The following is a 19,368-nucleotide window of genomic DNA, read 5'->3' on the forward strand; positions in this document are numbered from 1 at the left end:
AGATTTTCTGACTTCCATGCAGAAACAGCACAGGCAGGTTGAGATCTTGGGAGCTGTCTGTGAGGAGAGCAAAGGTAGGAGATCAGGGCTGGGGCAAGGTCCTGGGTGATCAGCAAGATTCCTTATTTTGATTCTAATGAAAATTTCCATCCTCTGCTTTCTGAACTGCAGGGGTCTGTCCCCAGCTTTCAGGGAGTTCCTAAGTCAAATGATATCTCCATTCAAGGTTGGGCCAATAGAAGAGATCCTCCTGATAAAACAGTTCAGAAATACACGCTGGGACATGCATTCCTCTCATTCCAGAAGCATTTTAAGGATATGGCAAAGTGGGCTTAGGAATTAAGTGCCGCAGCCAAACAGCCCTTACACCGGCAATATGGGAATTATAGTATCTGCCATGTTAAATAATGAATTGTGAAAACTGAATCAGTCAGTGCGCAGTACTGGGAATAGAGACTATTATCAATAAACCATGTGTGTGCACACGCACACGCACACCCGCACACGCAGAGTTACAGCCCACACAGAGCCTGTTCAAACACAACCAATCCTGACCTGCAGGGTAAGGCAACCTCAGGGAAAGCTCCATACACAGTTGCAATAATTTACAAGAGCACAGCTCACATTACTCAATTAGCTTGGCATGAGTTTAAAGCAGCAAATGGCCCTTTCCAGATGCTTCTCGTTTTCAGCCACTTTTCTGTTAGCAGGCCTCTCTTCACCAACCTCCCTTCTTTCCCACTAGGCCAAACCACATTTTCAACTCCCTCAGTCCCTGTGGATTTGGGGTCTTTCCTTGGCTCAGGTCCAAGTCACCACCTCCCGCCTCTTACTGCAGCAGGCCCTCCCTCGGCAACCTGCAGAGATCCCCCGAGCCAGCGTTTTGATCCGGATGCTCCTCAGGGACGTCTTGGATGAGTCTTTCCTCATGATTCTTGGAATTGAGTCTCTTACTCAATTTCTCTGAATCCGGTCTGCCATCTTGTTTGGCAAAATGTAGGGTTTTTTCCCCTTTCTCAAGCCAAAGTTTCACGGGAAAACTCCCCAACTTTCTTTTTCTAGGGCTCCTCTGGTTTTTGGTTCATGGTCATGCTCCTGCCCTCCTAAGGGGGAGGCCTTGGAGGGACCAATGCAGCCCTGACTCCACCCCAGCAGCAGAGGCAGGAATTGCTCCAGTTTTCAGTGCACTGGCTGTGCTGCCTTTTTTCTGTTCTTTTAGAAAGATCTCAAAGGACTCTACACAAATCAAAATGCAAATCTGAAACACGCTAGGATGTGTTTACAGTCATGCACCGCACAAGGACGTTTTGGTCAATGATGAGCTGCATGTATGATTCTGATCCTATAAGACTGTAACGGAGCTGAAAAAGTCCCAGTGACATCACAGCTGTCCCAGGGCACCACGCCACACACGTGGCTGTGCTGATGCTGGTGCAAACAAACCTACTGAGCTGCCAGTCATGTGAAAGCACAGCACACACAATTACGTATGGTACATAACACTCGGTAATGATAAAAATGACTATGTTACTGGTTCATGTATTTACTATACTATAATTTTTATTGTTATTTTAGAGTGTAATCTTTCCACTTAATAAAAAAAGTCTGCTATAAAACAGGATGCCATGTCACACCATACATCTCGTGTCTACCTCATCTCTTGATTTCACCATTTTCTCTTGTGCCTGACTCAGTCTTATGTGGTTTTGTACAGTAACATGCTGTCCAGGCTTGTAGCCCAGGAGCAACAGGCTCTGCCACACAGCCTGGGTGTGTCGTAGGCTCTACCATCTAGGTCTGTGTAAGTGCCCTCTACCTATGATGTTCGCACAACGATGAAATCGCCTACTGGTGCATTTCTCAGAGTCTATTCCCGTCGTTAAGCGACACACGACTGCATTTATAACATTTTTCTGAAAAGAAATATGGCCTCTGACAAGAAAAAGGCTGCATCCAAACAGGAGTGTTCAGCAAACACTGTGCCACAGGGGCCCAGGACACTGGTTGTGTGCTTACACCAGATGCTTAATGGAAAGGGGAGAGTGGGAAAAGCACGGGCGATATTCCCACAGGATTTATGAAGCAGGGACCGCTCTCTGCTTTTACCTAAAGTAGAAAATCAAGTTTGAGAACCCTGAGTATTCCTCAGATTCAAAAAAGGTCATTGAACACCTAAAATTAATGATAATGATAATAATAGTAATAAAAATAACATAATGGTAAAGTAATAAAAATAACCAACATTTACTGAGTTGAGTACTTAGCATGTACCAGGTACAGGTACACAGAACCTAAGCACGTAAGTTCCCATCCAACCTTCTCTACCTTTGAGGTAGGTACCATTTTTACTCTAATTTTACAAATATTCTTGGTTATTTGCTCAAGATTTCATGGCCAGGAAGTGGTGAGGAGGGGTTTCCAACTCAATGGATTGATTCCAAAGTCTATACTCCTTGGGATTTCCATTCACTGTCTATGAAAGAATCAATCTAACCCTTAATACTGGAAGAAGTTAGGGCTGAGTTGATTGAAACATAATCTGGGGGTTTCTTCAAGGGGCACATGGTAAAAGCATTTCTTAAGTTGGGATACATGGAAAAGATGAGGAAGGAATGGTCTTGGCTTCTCTAAAGGAACTCCGAGAAGCCCCAGAAGAGCACTGGAGGTTCAGCAGGAGTCAATGTCACTACCGCAAGGGAGAGAACCAGGGTTTAATTTAAGATTAATTCAAAAATGTTAGTGTTAAATAGTAAAACATTTTGATTTTGCCCAGGAGTTCAGTTTTCTTTAAATCATGCTCTCACTTATATAACTTAATAACTTTTTATTACAGACAGTCCCTGCTTTACCTTAAACTTTATAACTGATTTTCTTCGTTCATTTAGCACTGTCTACTTGAGAGTTCTGAGTTACTTTTTGCTCCTTCAGATCACTTTATGATTTCCGCCAATAATTGAGCATATCAAAGCAGCAAAGTAGAAACTTAGATATATCATTTGCAAAGTAAGTTCTTATTTTATTTGCTGGCATATAAAATGCAATCTGCCCTCTCCTTTCCCACCAATAAAACATATCAAAACATTATCCTCCATTCTGTGTGTTTGTACTGCCCATGGAAACCAAAAATCCAAGTTGTAAAATTATAAACAATTCTACCTTCTTGTGAAATAACAAACCACAAGCCAGGCAACTCATTAGACGTTAAGTGTGACCCATTATCTTAACGTTTTAGATTTACTTACGTTAGTACTATTGTAACCTTGCTATATTCTATTATTTCCTGATACCAATATATTTATTTTATCTCTGGGATTTCTTATTCAAAATTAGTAAACCACCACCATATATCCAGAACTTGTTACATCTTGTACAGAGCACAGTACATTTCCATGAACACAATAATGTCCCCCCTATAAAACCACATTAGAATTCTTTTCAATGATTTTTGTTGGTATGCACTGACATAGCCTTTACAATGAATCCATTGGATCTAAAAGTGGAGGAGGCCTCTGTAGTATTTTTAGGGAGTGTTATTCTTTCATAAATAATTCTCTTTTGGTTCCTCAAGACCTTTCAAGTCAGCCCTAGCTGTGTATAATAGGACATCTGGCATGACCTAGGCACTGCCTGCCACCAGGTGTCACCATGCTGAAATTGCAAGCATAGGGCTCAAGCAGGTTCGGGAGCGCTGGAATCGGAGAGGCTAGCCTCTAAAATGAACTTTAAATGTTCTGGAGAGCAGTGCCTCTTTCCAAATTACTTAATTGCATTCCCTGGGAAGAATCCCCTCATCTGGTGGCTCAGTGCCTGGGCTACTCTCCACTAAGAACGAAGTTAAATTCTCACTTTAGAGACAGTTATAGGAAGCCTCGTCAAGGCTCCAGCCATTTGGACCATGCTCTTAATTATCTGAGAGCTGGATCTTTAACTCTTCTACCTGGATCTTCGCCAGAGAGCATTTGCTAACCAAATCAGTTGGTCAAGCATATTCATGTAATATATGGCAGGTTTCAAACATAATATTACTCTTGGGAAGGAAAGGGCTTCAAAAAGAAAATAAATGGTCTCCAGAGAAACTACCCAAAGTCTCTAAGTAGTTTCCTCTCTCGCTTTGGGAAAAACAGTATCATAAATAGGAGAGATTTCTTCTAAAATAAAAAATGCTATTTGTTTTTTAACAGCTCCTCTCTCATCCCTCCCCCTCCCCAGTTAACAACATCTCATCTTACATTTAAGCAGGAAGAAAATGCAGTCACATGATTTAAAAAGCGTGTGTTTATGACTTGCCATGTTTAAGCACTGCTGAATAAATGTATATTGAACACATATTTCAAGAGAGAAGCCATAATAAGGGGTTTGGAGATATTCAATATTACTCTACTAATTCATAGCACACCATAATTATGGAATATGTAGACTTTCTACATGTAAATTATCATCCATGACTCGGCAAGAGCCCTTTAAAGCTCTAACACCCCACAACACTACACTCTTCAGGCAAATTGACACACAGTAGAATAAATTATGTCAAAAGCTACATAGGACCATTATTCCAGCCTTAAACATTTCATTAAAACTAAACAGCTTGAAATCTCCCTTCCCCACTCCTCCCTCCCAGCCTGTGTTGAAATGAAGTCCAAAGATTCTGAATGATGGAACTTTTCACATTTTGGGGATGGAAAGATTATTTTTACCAACAAAACTAAATCCAGATTTCTGTTCTTGTCCCTTCAGCAAAGACCCCGAGGGAAATTAAACTGAGCTCTTCTTTGCCTCCCTCAAATTCCTACCTGGCAGGAAAGATTCCTGACACACAATTTTTATAACTTGTAGACCAAGAAAGTGTTTTTCTTTCTTTCTTTTTTTTTCTTCCTTTAAGTGTCTGTATCTTTTCTTTTTCTCAGATAAAATCTATCAACATAAAAAAGAGAAAAGTGAGTGCCTTCGGCTGAAGGAGGGATGGGTTAGGGACTTTCCTGCTAGGAGCCCGGGACTTCTCTACAGAATCCTTCAGAATACAAGTTGGAAAGCTCCTGAACTCTCCTTAAAGGAACCCTTTTAGTCACTCGGCACCATGATTCTACTACAACGATTTTCAACCTCCTTCATCTCATGGCACACATAAACTAATTACTAAAATTCTAGGGCACACCAAAGTCTATTTTTTTGCCTATCTCTCACACACACACTCACACACACTCACACACACACACACACGGCATAATTTTGATTCATTTGCACCGGACAGCTACTGTTGTGTTGCTGGTTGTCATTTTTTTATTTGACAATCCAAGGGAAAAGAGGTCAGTGCCCCTAACTAAATAGTTAGGTATTGGATGTTTTACAAAGTCTTGTGGCACACTGGTTGTAAATCGCTGTTCTACTACGTTCAGATTTCCAAAATTCCAATGCAAGTGTAACAGACATTGCTGGTGCTCTGCATATATATGTACGTACCCCATTCTGGCCTGACTGCCAACTGCCAACACTTGCATTTCGTTGCTTGAGGGCTTTCTTTGGCCCTGGAGTGCAAGTGGTCCACAGGGACTGGGAAATAAATTCCCCTAAGAGCCGCACCTCAACCAAAAATTAATGCTTCTTGGGAAATAACCGAGCCTCATATTTCCCGCTGCCCCTCATGGTTCCCAGGTTAAGTTCCACCTACACACGGGTAAATACCTTGTAACACCCTCTTTATTGCCGTCTGCTCTTCCCCAGCTCCCTGGCCTTCCCACCACATGGGATCACATGGTAGAAAGCGAGCTCTCCCCCATTCCTTCTCCAGATGAAACTAAGCTTGAAAGAGGGAAACATCTGGGCGTGTGCGTTACCTCAGCTCAACACCAGGGGAGGGCTGGCTCCAGGCATAGTGTGTGGCTGGTGCTGGAATTGCCCCTGGCCCCCCACCCCAGTTCAGTGCCCCTAAAATGCTGCCTAACAGGATCTCAGGCCGCCGGTGCACGGAGTCATCTGGCCTCCAGAGGGCGCACCTGAGACTCGGCTCCAGTCCCTGCCCCGCTGCTCCCACAGTCCAGCTCTGCTAGGAGTAATTAATGCTGGGCCCCTCCAGGCACGCTGTCCTTCAGCGGTTTAATTGACCATTTCAAAACTGTTTGACAAACTCCCTTGGACTCCATGTTGGCCAGGCTCTTTCTCCTGGATCTCGATGCCTGGCTTTGAGTCTGTCTTCCTTCCTCAAAGTCCACCAGCCTCTTTAGTTTCCTTTCTCCTGGTGCCAACTCCCCAGACATTACCGATTAGTCGAACATCAGTGCCTGGCAAGCGTTTTCCTAAGGCCCTGGCTCAGCTTCCCTCCTCTGCAGGCCTCCCGCTGGCTCTGTGAGGGGCCTTGTCGCGGGAGCAAACGCAGGGCCCATTATGCTTTGAATAGGAGAGACTGGGGTACAGAAACAAACAGTGAGAAATCTGGGGGGAAAGAGCTTTTCTTCTGAGGTTTACAGAGTGAACTGTTTGTTTGCTTTTTCTCTTAAGTTCCGCAGAGGCAAAGATAATTACCTACAGCTAATTTTTATCCACTCAAGGAGAAATAATCACATGTAGGTTTGTTAGAGCAATGCCAAGAACATCCAGTCACCCTCCAAAAACCCCTCCTTGCCTCAAAACATAAGCAGATAACTGTCCTTTGTTCTACTTACCCTGTGCTTGGAAGGATCTGGACTAACTATACAAGCAGATCCTCTCACAACGTACCACTGAGGTAGGCTTAGCCCCATTCTGCACTCACGGGAACTCCAGTTCACTGACAGCTTGGGGTTGTTTGGAATCGAACTCACAGCTAAGCTGCTTCAAAGCCCGGTCTCCTTGACCTCTATGCTACAAGGAATTGGTGTACTTGAAACATACAATTACTTTTCACTACCATTTTCAGTGCTTCTCAGTCGAGGGTCTCCCAGCTAGGTCTCCCCACAGAGGAAACCGAGTCACGAAGGGCCCACCACTAGTTGACATCACAAGGAATCCCTGGAGCCTTTGTCTGAGGAACGACGCTAGAACAGTGGATGCTTATGCTGAGGTGCAAGATTTTGGTCACTTAATTACACAGAAAAAGGAAATTTGGAGGGTTGGATAGAGTAGACTTTGAAGGTTCCAATTTGGGTCAGAGAGAGAGCCATTCCTGCCACTGACCTGATGTGACCTCAAGCAAATGCTCCGCCTTCTCTAAGCTTCAGGTTCTCCACCTATACAAGGGGCTGGATGGTGTCGACCTCATTGGGCAGCCCTGAAGCAGCCTGTGATAAACAGTCACCACGTGCCTGGTCCAATACAAGCCTCCACAAAAGCTGGTTCTCCACATACCCTGCTCTCAGGTGAAAACACACACACACACACACGCGCACACACGCACGCACACATGCATGCAGCTAGTTGCTTCCTTAACCACAAATCAGGTTTCTGGCAAGATCAGTGGAAAACAATATACCTTCACCAGCAGAACTCCATCACTATAATCATGAGTCACGAATCATGGGAATCTAGGGACCCATTTGAGGAAGGGGAACATCACTGGGCACTAGCACCCTATTTAAAGGTGTATCACCCAATTCTCTTTAAAGGTTGAGATTGGCCTGCCAGAGTTGTATTGAAGGCCAGAGAACTAGTAGCTATCCATCCATCCATCCATCCACCCACCCACCCACCCATCCAGTCCAACATTCCCCATGTGCCTTTTACGTGCAATGTAATGTTGGTTCTAGCTCCAATTTATTTATCGAAATCTACCCACTTCTCTTTATTTTCAAACTCTATTTTTCACTGCCACTGTCTTAGTCCAAGCCATCATCCTCTCCTGCTTGGACTTCTTAACTGGTTCCCCCACTCTCATTGCTGGCCCCTTCCCTAACCCATCCCCCACACTGGGCAGTCAATATTTTAAAACTGCAAATGTGATTCTGTTGCTCAGTGTTTATCACTTATCAATGGTGCGCTGCTTTACACTGAGAATAAAGCCAAACTCCTCCAGCAGGCTACAAGAGCCTGCCAACCTACCCTCTGGCTTCCTCCCCTCACTCACTGTGCGCAGCCCCACTGGTCACCTTTCATTTGGGCTCCCACAAGACACGACTTATCCCTGCAGCAAGACCCTCTCTCATGCTGTTCCACTGCCTCTAAAGACCTCACCCCTCTATTGCATCAACTCCTTTTCTGACTTTACACCTCCTCACTGAGGTCTCCTCTCATCGGCAACCCTGAATCCTTTCTCCCACTTATTGCCTATCACAGCGTGATGCTGAGCTATGTATGTACTCTTACTATATATGTATATTCCTAGTTTAATGTCTACCTGACTTGTAAAATGAAAGGTCCAAGACCATGTCCATGATTATATCTGTTTCCTTTACCACTTGACCCTCAGCATAAAGCACAGAGCTTTGCACCTGCTGTTCCTCTGCCTGGAACCCTTACCCTCATATCTACATGGCCCACTCCCTTGCTTCCTTTATGTCCTTGCCCAAATGTTACCGTGCCAGATAGATGTGCTCTGACCATCTTTTATCAAATAGCCCCCTTCAGCCCCATAATGCTCTGCTTTATATTTTTCTTTATAGTTCAAATGTTCAGTAGCCATAAGTACTGGCTACCATATTGCACAACACAGTTCTAAACTGTGATGACCACCTGATGTATTACATCAAATTGCTTATTAATATCTGTCTACCCTCTCCCCTGCCCCAAAGAGAAGCTCCATGACATCAGAGACTTGCTTCAATGTTGACTCTCTGCACCTAAAACAGTATCTGGCATATAACAGACACAGAATACGTATTTTTTGTTGAAAGACAAAATGGCAAATACTCAGGAATTATGTGCATAATTAAGTGAACTCATGGAAGCATGAGCCAGAAACGATTTTCTGACGCATCTGTAAAGACAATGAAGGCAAAATTTCTGACTTCAAGGGGTTCGCTATTAAGGACAGGAGACAGGGGCAATTTGGAGTCACATAAATGTCCACCTTGTCTGCATCCAGCCCCTCTCTACTCCTCCCACACCAGCACACCCCAGCACCCTTGGAGTTTTATTTTCATGATAGAGAGATTTTTAAGTGTTTTCCCCCATCCATTTACCACCACAAGCTTGCAGGCTCTTTGAAGAGCTTTGTCGGTTCACTTCATGGGGCTGAACACTGAAAATGTTCCACATCAAGTATAATTTCTGATTGCACCCCAGCGCCATAAAAGCAAACCTTCTCAAAATGGAGAGCGAGCGAAGACAAGAACTCCTTTTGAAGGCGGTGTGTTCATCTGAGGTTTTAATTCTTACCTTTATGAGATGAAAAAGACTTGTGCAAAATTACTTAGGAGCCTCACCTTTATTCCAATCAAGACGGAGGGAATGGTGATAGCAGTGAGGCTGCTGATGACTTAACCCTAATTTCTCCTGGGGAAAGGTTCTGATTAAATTCTCCTTTGATCTTTTTGTTCTGGCCAACACCTTGACTAAAGAGACCTTAAAAGCACTAATGCACTTTACCTCTCTTTCCTTGTTGTGCATTCTGACTTTTCAAGGAGTTAGAACATTTATGCTGGGTGCCGTGGTAACAGAAGTAGGTCACCCTGATTTGGCTGCTCGTCTTTCTGACTCCATCAGAACTGGCAGGTGGGTGAGGGCCCGGGCTGGCACTCCTCGGGAAGGAAAGCGAGCATTGGCCAGGAAAAAGGCAGCGCCCCATTTAGCTCTGCCTTCAAAACGCTTCTTAGGCAACCTTCAGAAATCCCTTCACTTTTTAAACGAATTCCCTCCTGGCTGCAAGGAGTCTCCTATACTGTATTGAGGACACAGCAGCGAAACCCCACAGAAAATTAAATGCATCAGCCTTGGGCATTGCCCATAGGATATAAAGCTATAGCTTTTTAAGAAGCAGTTTTCAAACTGTATTTTCTATGGGAATGAGATGGAGAGATCCGCCCACCCCTTACTTCTGTTACTAAAAATGGCCCATTTTAAAAATTATGCCGTGCTACTAATAGGTCCTGTACAGGTGAAAAGGAGTTCGTAAGAATCGCTGTGAAAGTTTTATGGTCGTTCTCTCCCCTTTTCAATCCTGAAAAGTGTGAGTAAGGGCTGATTCTTTATTCAGATAGGAACGTGGCAAGCAAGCTATCTTCCCATCATGTTTAAAAGGCATTTGTTAAGCGTTTGTTTATTTATTTTTGAGGGCACTGCATCAAGTACATGGGGCAAACGTGGCCCCCGACTTCTAGATGCTTCCGATTTGTAGTTTATACAGAGCAGCTGGTGAACATGCACTCCCGAGAGCAGGACGCGACGGCAATAAATGAAGACGCGCTCCCCTCGGAGTCAGGGCTCCCAGGTCCCATTCCTGGCACAGCCACCGCGCGCCACTGACAGCAGCCAAGTCACTTTGGTTCTGTAAATCTTATACTCCTAGGTCTTTAAATAGGATTTGAAAACAGTATCTCCCTTGCTTGCTTCACATGATACTTGCCAACATCCAGTTACCTGAAGGGGACTGCTCCTGTTATAAAAGGATCCCTCACTTTACGAAAAACTTGCCCCACCCTGCCCTATACCTAAAAAAAACCCTCCCCATTTCTGAGGACTTGATTTATCCTGCAAGGGGCCAGAAGTCAAGCGAGTACAAGGGCAGAGAGCCATCCCGCTGGGCAGACATCTCTCAGCTTCTCATACATAAAGAGAAAATGCTTCTGGTTACCTTGGCAGAACTTGCTGGAAACCAGTGATATTCTCAGTGCATTCAGGCATTTGTTTATTATGACACCACTGTGTGTTGGGCAGTGGGTTTCTGAGAAAAGTTGTCACCCATCGAAACATTTCTCTGTGTTAAATATGACACCATAACCGTGTAGACCAGAAGCTGGATTCTGACCAGAAGCGTGTGTACATTCGTCCCTCATCCAGCGCCCATGGGGGCCATGCCCTGGACGGGAACTTGGGGACCAGACAGCCTGTGTCTCCTGCTCTATGTACAGAGCCCTGAGCCAAGAATCCGGGGCCATAACCATGATCCCCAAACATATCTCAGAGTCTGTTACAGACACGGACGAGGGGGGCAGGACAGGGCCACCTCAGGAGTGGAGATGCTGGGGAGGCTCTGAGAAGGCCCCCGGACCTCTCGCTTCCCCCGGACCAAGCTTCCAGGGCGGAGCTGCTCCAGGCCAGGCCTTGCCCGCGTTCTCCAGGCCTTCCCGAAGCCCCTCGGACTCTCCTTCCTTCCTCTTTCTCCACGTGCCCTGATGCGACGGAGCCAACACTGACTTCCTCTGAAGTCCCCCAAAGTGATCTAACCTGCCACCTCTCCCGGGACAGCTTCCCTCTTCAGGGACCATACAGAGAACCCGCCTGCGGAACGAAGAATGCTTCCAGGGGGGAAGCCGGCGATGGGCGGGCTTCGCCTGGGACCAGGGGGGTGGGGACGGGTGTAAACTGTCACCTAATCCTAGATATGCCCAGCTCCCTGTGACTACCGAGGGGTCGTTGACATCCATTTCCTTAGTTTCTCTCTTCCCAATTACAGTCTAGGGGCAGTCTAGGGACAAAGAAGTGCAAGTCTTCTCATTATTTTAAAATCTATACATTCCCACTAGATCCCTGTGAATCGTAGAGTGTAAAATTATAACTGTCCTTCTCTGACCGTCCATCGAGGCATAGAGCTCCTCCTCCTGACCATTCCGCTTGAAGGATTTTCTTTCTCTTCTTGGGCAAGGTAATTAACCTCTTTGTGTCTTAGGTATTTCACCTCTAAAACGATCATACTCTGTTATAGCTGGCCATGACGGGATGTTCAGAGACTCCCCGCATTAAAAACTGACATATGAAGAAAAAGCAGTGAGAAAAGTCAACCCTGGTACATCATTATGTTCGAAAATTTTATGAGGGGCAGAGCCCAGGATGAATTAGGCTTCGCTGCAGTTGTGTCCTGGAAGCAAATGTGATTTTCAATGAAGAGGTCTTACCAACTCTAATTAAAGGGATGTTACAGTCTATTGTTTCGGATTGTGCGATGCCTGGAAGGGAGCCTACCAATCGTTGCCTCGAAGCTCTTGTTTTACAGATGTGTAGTACCCAGAGAGGTTAACTGACTTGCACACGGTCACCCAGCTAGCCTCTAGGTCTCACCTTGGGGATGCTCAGTGAGGTGCTTTTTAACAGGCCGCTATTACATTAAACCACAGAGGGTGTATTCATGACTATTGCACGGATCTCTTCTCCATTTATCAATGAATTACAGTCCAGCAGAACCAAAGCCCCAGTGGATCTTTTTTTCAAACATCCTAGAAACTGTTGGAGGCACCAGGAATATCTTAGAGACGCTGTCAGCTCCTGCGGCAGCAAAGAACACGTGTTGATTTACCCTTGAAGCAGGTCCCTCTGTGATGAGACCGGATATGAGGCAATGTTTGGAGCACCCCTGGTTCTGCATAATTAGACTCTAGGAAGAAATTCTCAGGGAGATGACTGTGTCTTTTAGATGAGCAAAGTTTGAAAGCTAAGTAGGTCGGGAAAGTTCTTCTGGGACAACAATATGCAGAGAGTACGTTGCTCCACTGGAGGTGGGCTCTGCATTGCGCAGATGGGAAGTCTTGGGATTGCAGGAGAAAAGTAGTGCCTTGTCCTTTGTCTGATGGGGGGGGTGTCCCCAGACAGAGATTCTTCTGCAGCCTTGGATCAGTAAAATTAATCACAATTCTATCTTCTGTTTCTCCAGCACTGTCATCTGGCAAAGGACTTTCACTTTTCCAAACTTTTGTTCTCACAAACTCCCTTAGATGTGAAAAGGGTAGGAATGTGTATCTTGATATTACAAGTTACAAAACTTGTAACTGCCATCTTTAAAATGGGCCAGGACACCATGCTAGCCCATTGAAGCATGCTTGTTTTAATTTTCTCTTTGGTAGTTTATAAAAGGCATCAGTGAAGAGTAATACATTTGCCATGAGTTGATGTAAATGTTAAAGCATTTCACTATATATAACGTATGGGGTTTAACATAACGTGACCATTTAGACAAAAAGATGTCATCCTGAAACACTACCTGTTCCAACCCTGGTGCCCCTGCGCACAACAATTTCCTCTCTTTGTCTAGAACAGCTTTCACAGCCAATTTCTAGGCAAGAAAATCAAGCTCATTTATTCACAGTTTCTACTTATTTCACCCCCAAAAGAGCTACTGGTTGGATGTTTAAGTTTTCTTCACCTGTGTGTGTTTAAAAAAGTTACATGGCTTTATGGTTAGCTGCATTTCTATCCAGAACAAAATCCTTTCATTTTTCCTGCACCTAACATGAAGGATTTGGGGGAGGGGGGGTGCTGGGAGATGATTTGTTTGTGAATTTTCAATCCCAAATTGAAATTAGATGTGGTCCCTATTGAATTATCAAGACATGACTGCAAGGCACGTAACCACTGAGCAGGTCATAGGAATCGGGACAGAAAGGAAGGTATGGCTACAAACTGCACATATGTTTGCCATTGAACTAAACTCTCATAACCATTGTTTGAATTAAAATGGAAAATTTAAAGAGTGAATGGATTATGGCAGGGGTTGGCAAACTCCTCTGTAAAAGGCCAGATACTAAGCATTTTCGGCTTTGTGGGCTCTATGGCCTCTGTCGAAACGACTCAACTCTGCAGTTAAAGCAGGGAAGCAGCCGTAGATAATATGTAAATGAATGTACGAGGCTGTGTTCCAATAAAATTTTATTGATAAAAGCAGGCAGTCGGCCAGGTTTGGCTCACAGACTGACCCCTGCTTTATGGTCTATTAAATTGAGGTAAATATGGACGTTATCCTCAGGCATCAAGATGTGTGAATGTACAGGAACGGATTTGCTCCCCGGGGGAAACAGACAAATGCAAAACAGTAGCAGCGTCTATTTTCTCGGCTGTTTCTATCTAAAGCATTGTCAACACCCAATGTTCCTTAGCCTAAAGTGCTAGATAAATAGAAAAACAGAAGTTCTGCCTCAACCTAAGGGGCAAACCCGATTTTTAAAAAATAGCGTTTCTTCTTTTCTTTATCATACAACTAACAAATGTGCACGGAATTGAAACAATAAAATAAAAATACAGGTAAGCCCAAGGAAGAATATAACAAGGTATTTTGAGCTGTATCGTTCAAACCTGTGTTTTTATAAATGAGATCAAACTGTGCAGAGTTTTGTTTTATATTTTCTAATTTAGCACCACGGTTTTCTATGCCCTTTATATTCCAATTTGGAAAACACGAGATTTAACGATGTGGAGGGATTTCCTAAAGAAAAGCAATGAAAATGTCAAGGACATCCTAAAGAACATCTCCCAGTTCTCGCTTTATAAGGACCCCAGGAGACATTCATCCCCAACATCAGTATCTGGAAAACCTGTGATTCTCCTGAACACTGAGGCTGTTTTCATCTTGTGGACACAGAGTATCCTGCCTGGGACTTTGCTCTACCAGGAACATCAGAACCAAATGGATGCCCTTGTCCAACATGTACTCACTCGGTGCGCAGATCGGACTCCAAGGTTAATTCTCCTGTGTTCCCTTAAGTCAATTAGTCTAACATTTTTAAAAAAATCCTTTGGCTGTTTTTAAAAAATTAAGATGAGTTTCTGTAAATGCAGAGCTTTGTCTTTAAATGTGAACAGTCTCCCAGAGAAATTCTTTTGGTGGCTGTAAAAAAACGTAGGTTGTCTATTCTACCAGACTTTCTTGTTAACATTGCTAAGCCAGTCTCCATTTGAACACTTACTAGTTTAAAGTCTCATTGGCTTTAATGATTGAGTCAACATGAAAAGACATCTTATTGGGATTCTTCTTAATTATGGAAAAGTGAAATAGTCAACTAATTATTAAACTAGATTCTACACAGCTTCTTAAATCCTACTTTGACTATGTTACATATCTGAGAGGAATTTACTGACACTACTGGCAACTCATCATTTAAAAATAACAATTCTTATGTTATCTTTTTTTAAAGCTGTTTATTATTTGATGGCTGAAATAGTTTTCCAAAACACAACATGCTGTAAATGGATCCATGGCTATTAATTTGCAGGGCATGGCACTGAAGGGAAAAGCTCGTTAGGTAGGTTGATGCAATTACAGGTATTACATAACCATCCTCAGAGAACTCAGAGTGAATCGGGGATAACATCCCATTGCTGCCTTCCAAGCCGCCTGTGATAAAGGTCCAGATCAGATGAAAAGGCAAAAGACAGAGAGGTGCAAACACCTCCTGAACAAATGTTAATGTGTTAAAAGGGAAGATTCTTCCAAAGAGAGGATGTTATAGTTCTCATCTGTGATAACATGATTTCTCTACCCACAGGAGGGAATGGCCATCCATGGCCCTCTCCAGCACCACTTCCACGTTCCAATCTTTTCTTTTCTTTTTGATTGAGATAAAACTTACATGACATACATAATTGTGTATATGCCCACAAGGCTCCTGGGGGCAAGGCAACCACCATGCTCAACTCTATCATGTAGATTAGTTTTGCTCATTTATACAAATGGAAATACACAGAATGCTCTGTTTTATTCTGAGTTCTTTTATTCAACATTACGTGTCTGAGATTCCTCCATGCTGTCACACTTACCAGTAGTTAGTTCCCTCTTTATTGCTGCGCATATCCGTTATTTGAATTTGTCACAACTTATTTACGCATTTTACTGATGATGACATGTGGGTTGTTTCCAGCTCTGGGCTATTCAGAACAGAGCTCCTGTGAACATCCTTGTATATATCTTTTGGTGGCCTCTGCACTCACTTCTCTTGAGGATGTTCCCAAGAGGGGAATTACTGAGTCACACAGATACTTTTGGCTCAGTTTATACTCCCACCAGCCACCCATGTGTGCTAGTTGCTTCACATCCTGCCAACACTTGGTACTGTCGATGTTTTTAACGTCAGCACTGCATTTCAATTTGCTGGACAGGATTATTATTCAGGAACACAAAGCCAGGCACAAGGCACTCTTTGGGAGAACAGGGCTTTGCCTTCTGAGAACTGGATGCCATCGTCACCCTGGGGAGCCAGGGACGGCGCAGCCCCAGGGCCCAGCACGGGGAAGTCCTGGTGTCTCTCATCCTGAAATCACGAGCTGGGTTGCACCCCTGTGTGGGGTTGGGGGTACATTCTCAGCCTGCCTATTTTCACATTTCTGAGAGCTCAAAGTCCAAGAGCACCACGGCCAAGTTTCCGTTCAGTTTACAACTGCTCAAGCATTTTGTCCGGACACTTTCGGCACACAAAGTGGGAATCCTTCACTCATTACATTTCACACTTGACTCTCTTCCTGTCCTCATTAAATCTCCTGGGCCGACAGACTTTACAAGGAACAACATTTACCACTCTCTTTGGGAGGGCAGATCATGACTGGCTTCTAAGGGGGCCGTTTAGAAGCTTCAGTGAAATCCCTTAGTTCTATTTTAATATTTAAACAATGTTGCTGAATCAAAATACTGTTTACAGGCCTGACCGAGTGATGTTATAAAATGCCCCCCAGAAACAAAGAAAAGTGGGGGATTTGCATTCTCCAACATCAAAACAACACTTCTGTCCTAAAATCATTTTGAACATAAAGCAATCCGAAAGTTTTAAAAAGTCAATGCAATGAAATGTTGGGACAATTAGGTGTGTCTTTGGGACAAAAACATTCCTTCTCTTGAGGAAATTGGGTGTTCACTCTCCTTGGTCCCAGTACTAAAATGATGCCTGTCTCCACTAATCTAGCTCATCGAATAGCTGATCAAATCATTGTTTTCCAGTTTTAAAGGGAGACGAGTAAGAGAAATAACTGTGGCAGTTAATATTTTGTGAGGGCAGAGGGAAAGGAGACGGGTGGTAAGTGCTCAATACCACTCCAAGAAGAGCAAATTCCAGACTGTACTCGACGCATGGATTTATTGAGCAATTTAGGTAGCCACCCGCCAGAGAACTGCTGTCACTGGGAGATGGTACTTAAAGGCCATGTTCGTCGCCTGGAACACAGGGACTGCGAGAGAATTTCGGGTTCCTGTTTTCACGGAGACATCTGCTTCCAAACCAAGGGCTCTCTGCCAGCTATTTTAGAAGTGCTTGCATGTTTATTCAGCCCGCTCTCTGTGCTGGGGATTGTCTTTGGGCTCTGAGGTTTTACCAAAGTCTGTTTCAAGCAGAATGAAAAAACAGCTCAAGATGAAAACATAGGCTATCTCCAGCCTAGAGTGTGAGATGCTTCCTTTTCTCACAGGGCTGATGTTTGGTTTCTCCCTCACTCCCGATCTGTCTTACAACCTTCAGTGTGTCTCAGTTTCGTTGCTGCTGTTCGCTTTTTAGTGGTACTTAAAAATCAGTGCACCTAACAAATTCTACATTTGATGAAATATGGTGTGTAGGTGTTTCAGTTTTGAGAGGAAGCGAATCTTCTCTATTAGGACATATTTACAAGCCCTGTCTGATCATGTCCCCTATGGAACACACCAGGTCAAGACTTCATGTCATCAAAGGGGTAAAATGCTAGTATCCATATGGTGCAAATTAGAGGAGGCGGCAAAGTGGAAAAGGCAAAGACTGGCTCGTTGTATCAGTGGGACATAATCAACTCTCTAACTCTTGGGAAGATCAGACAAAAGTTCCTGATTTAGCATCTCTACTCCTCAAGCGCACTGTTTCCAATCCATTCCAGAAATTTCTTTTAAGTACAAGGTGTTGGACTTACAGTTGAGGAACCAAATGGGAATAGAATGAGACTGAGCCTACCCTTAAGACGCTCACAGCCAGTGCAGAGAACACTTGTGCACATTCCCTCTCCCTCTCTCTCTCTCTCTCTCTCTCTCTCTCACACACACACACACACACCCCTACTTACATACCTGCCTACCTCCTGGACTCAAAAATAGGTTTGACTTTCAAAGTCACCCAATGGAGGTGCCACTGACATGTCACACTGTGGAGAGGTGAGAGTAGGTCACACCCGCCCCGTCGGAGCTGTGTGTTTGCGTGTTCAGGAGAGAGGTGGCGGAAGGATGAGGGGGAAGGGTAGGGGCTGTGCACCCAGGCAGACAGAACAGCACGCACACCTGGAGGCTGCACCCCGTGACAGGGTGCTGAGGGCGAGGCAGCGGCTGGTATGGGGGGCGTTTTGGGGAGCTGACAGGGTCCTGGGTGGGCTGGGGCAGGCTGAGCAGCTATGCAGGGCTCTGCCCACTCTGACACACTTGAAGACGATTCTGTAAAGAGATGAAGGGCCAGGAATCCTAGCACAGGATCATCTGGCTCAGAGCTGGCATGTCTTTAGTTCCTACCAGAAATTCATTCATGTATTACTCCCAGCAGCCATATGAGGTAGGTCCTATTATTAGAGAGGGAACCAGAGGCACAAAGATGCTCAATAACCTGCCCCAAATCACACAGAGCTAAGGGGTGTGCTGGGTTCAAATCCAGCTGCCCCTCAAGTCTGTGCTTTATGCCACAACACTACCCTACCGGATTTCAGAAGGTCTTGAGGTCTCCCTGGTTCCTCATATTCCCCACATCAGTTCACCTAACTGCTTGAATCCCACACTACCAGTTCCACCCATTCATCGACCCTTCATTGTACAGAACAGGACTAAAGCCTGAGGATCCAAGAAAAGCAAGACCCAGCTGCCCATCCTCGAGTTGTGTACAGCTCAGGATAGGGGAAGGGTTGAGGGGTGGCTCAGTGGATCCCAAAAACAGCTGAGGCATTACAGGGGGCTCTGAGGGGCTGAGACTCCCCCAGACTCTGCTCTATTCCTGTTAGGATACAAGAACACTTGACCAGCTAACATATAAAAACAGATTTCATCGAACTTCAGTACTTCCAGTACGATCTTGACCATTTCCACACACTCACATGGCCTTTCCACTTCCACTATACTCTTATGGCTTCTGTCTAAATTGATTTTTTTTGCTCAAATAAAATTTAGAGAATTTTATATTACTACTATAAAAAAATCGTTTACTCTCCATAAAGAGGAAGGTAAAAAGTCAACAGGGTTTTCAGGTCCAGTGCCTGATTTTGTAAATAAAGTTTTATTGGAACAAAGCCATATTCATTCATGAAGCTTTCATGATGCAATAGCAGAGCGAGTCAAGTAGTTGCAACAAACACTGAATGGCCTGCAGAGCCTAAAATACGTGCTATCTGGCTGCTGAAGCAACAGTGTACAGGCCTCTGAAATAAATACAATTTAGTGTTGACTAGGTATGGCTACCTGTCCTCTCTCTGTATAAAAGGGGGATTAGTATAAAAGTTCAAGAGCTAATAATTAAGACTGTTCTGGCATCAAACTGAGATTTTCTTACTGGCAATAAAAGACTGAATACTGAAAAGGGAATAACTTTATCACTACATGATTTGATATTAGTCCGTGCT

General features: G+C 44.2%; 1 protein-coding gene across 4 annotated transcripts in view; it reads right to left on the reverse strand.

The window, feature by feature from the left end:
• RARB (retinoic acid receptor beta) overlaps positions 1-19,368 on the reverse strand; it is a 549,550-nt gene that overhangs the window by 41,646 nt on the left and 488,536 nt on the right. The gene's annotated exons all lie outside the window — the stretch shown is intronic.

The sequence above is a fragment of the Miniopterus natalensis genome, chromosome 15 (assembly GCF_054644295.1).
Source record: "Miniopterus natalensis isolate mMinNat1 chromosome 15, mMinNat1.hap1, whole genome shotgun sequence".
Taxonomy (NCBI): domain Eukaryota; kingdom Metazoa; phylum Chordata; class Mammalia; order Chiroptera; family Miniopteridae; genus Miniopterus; species Miniopterus natalensis.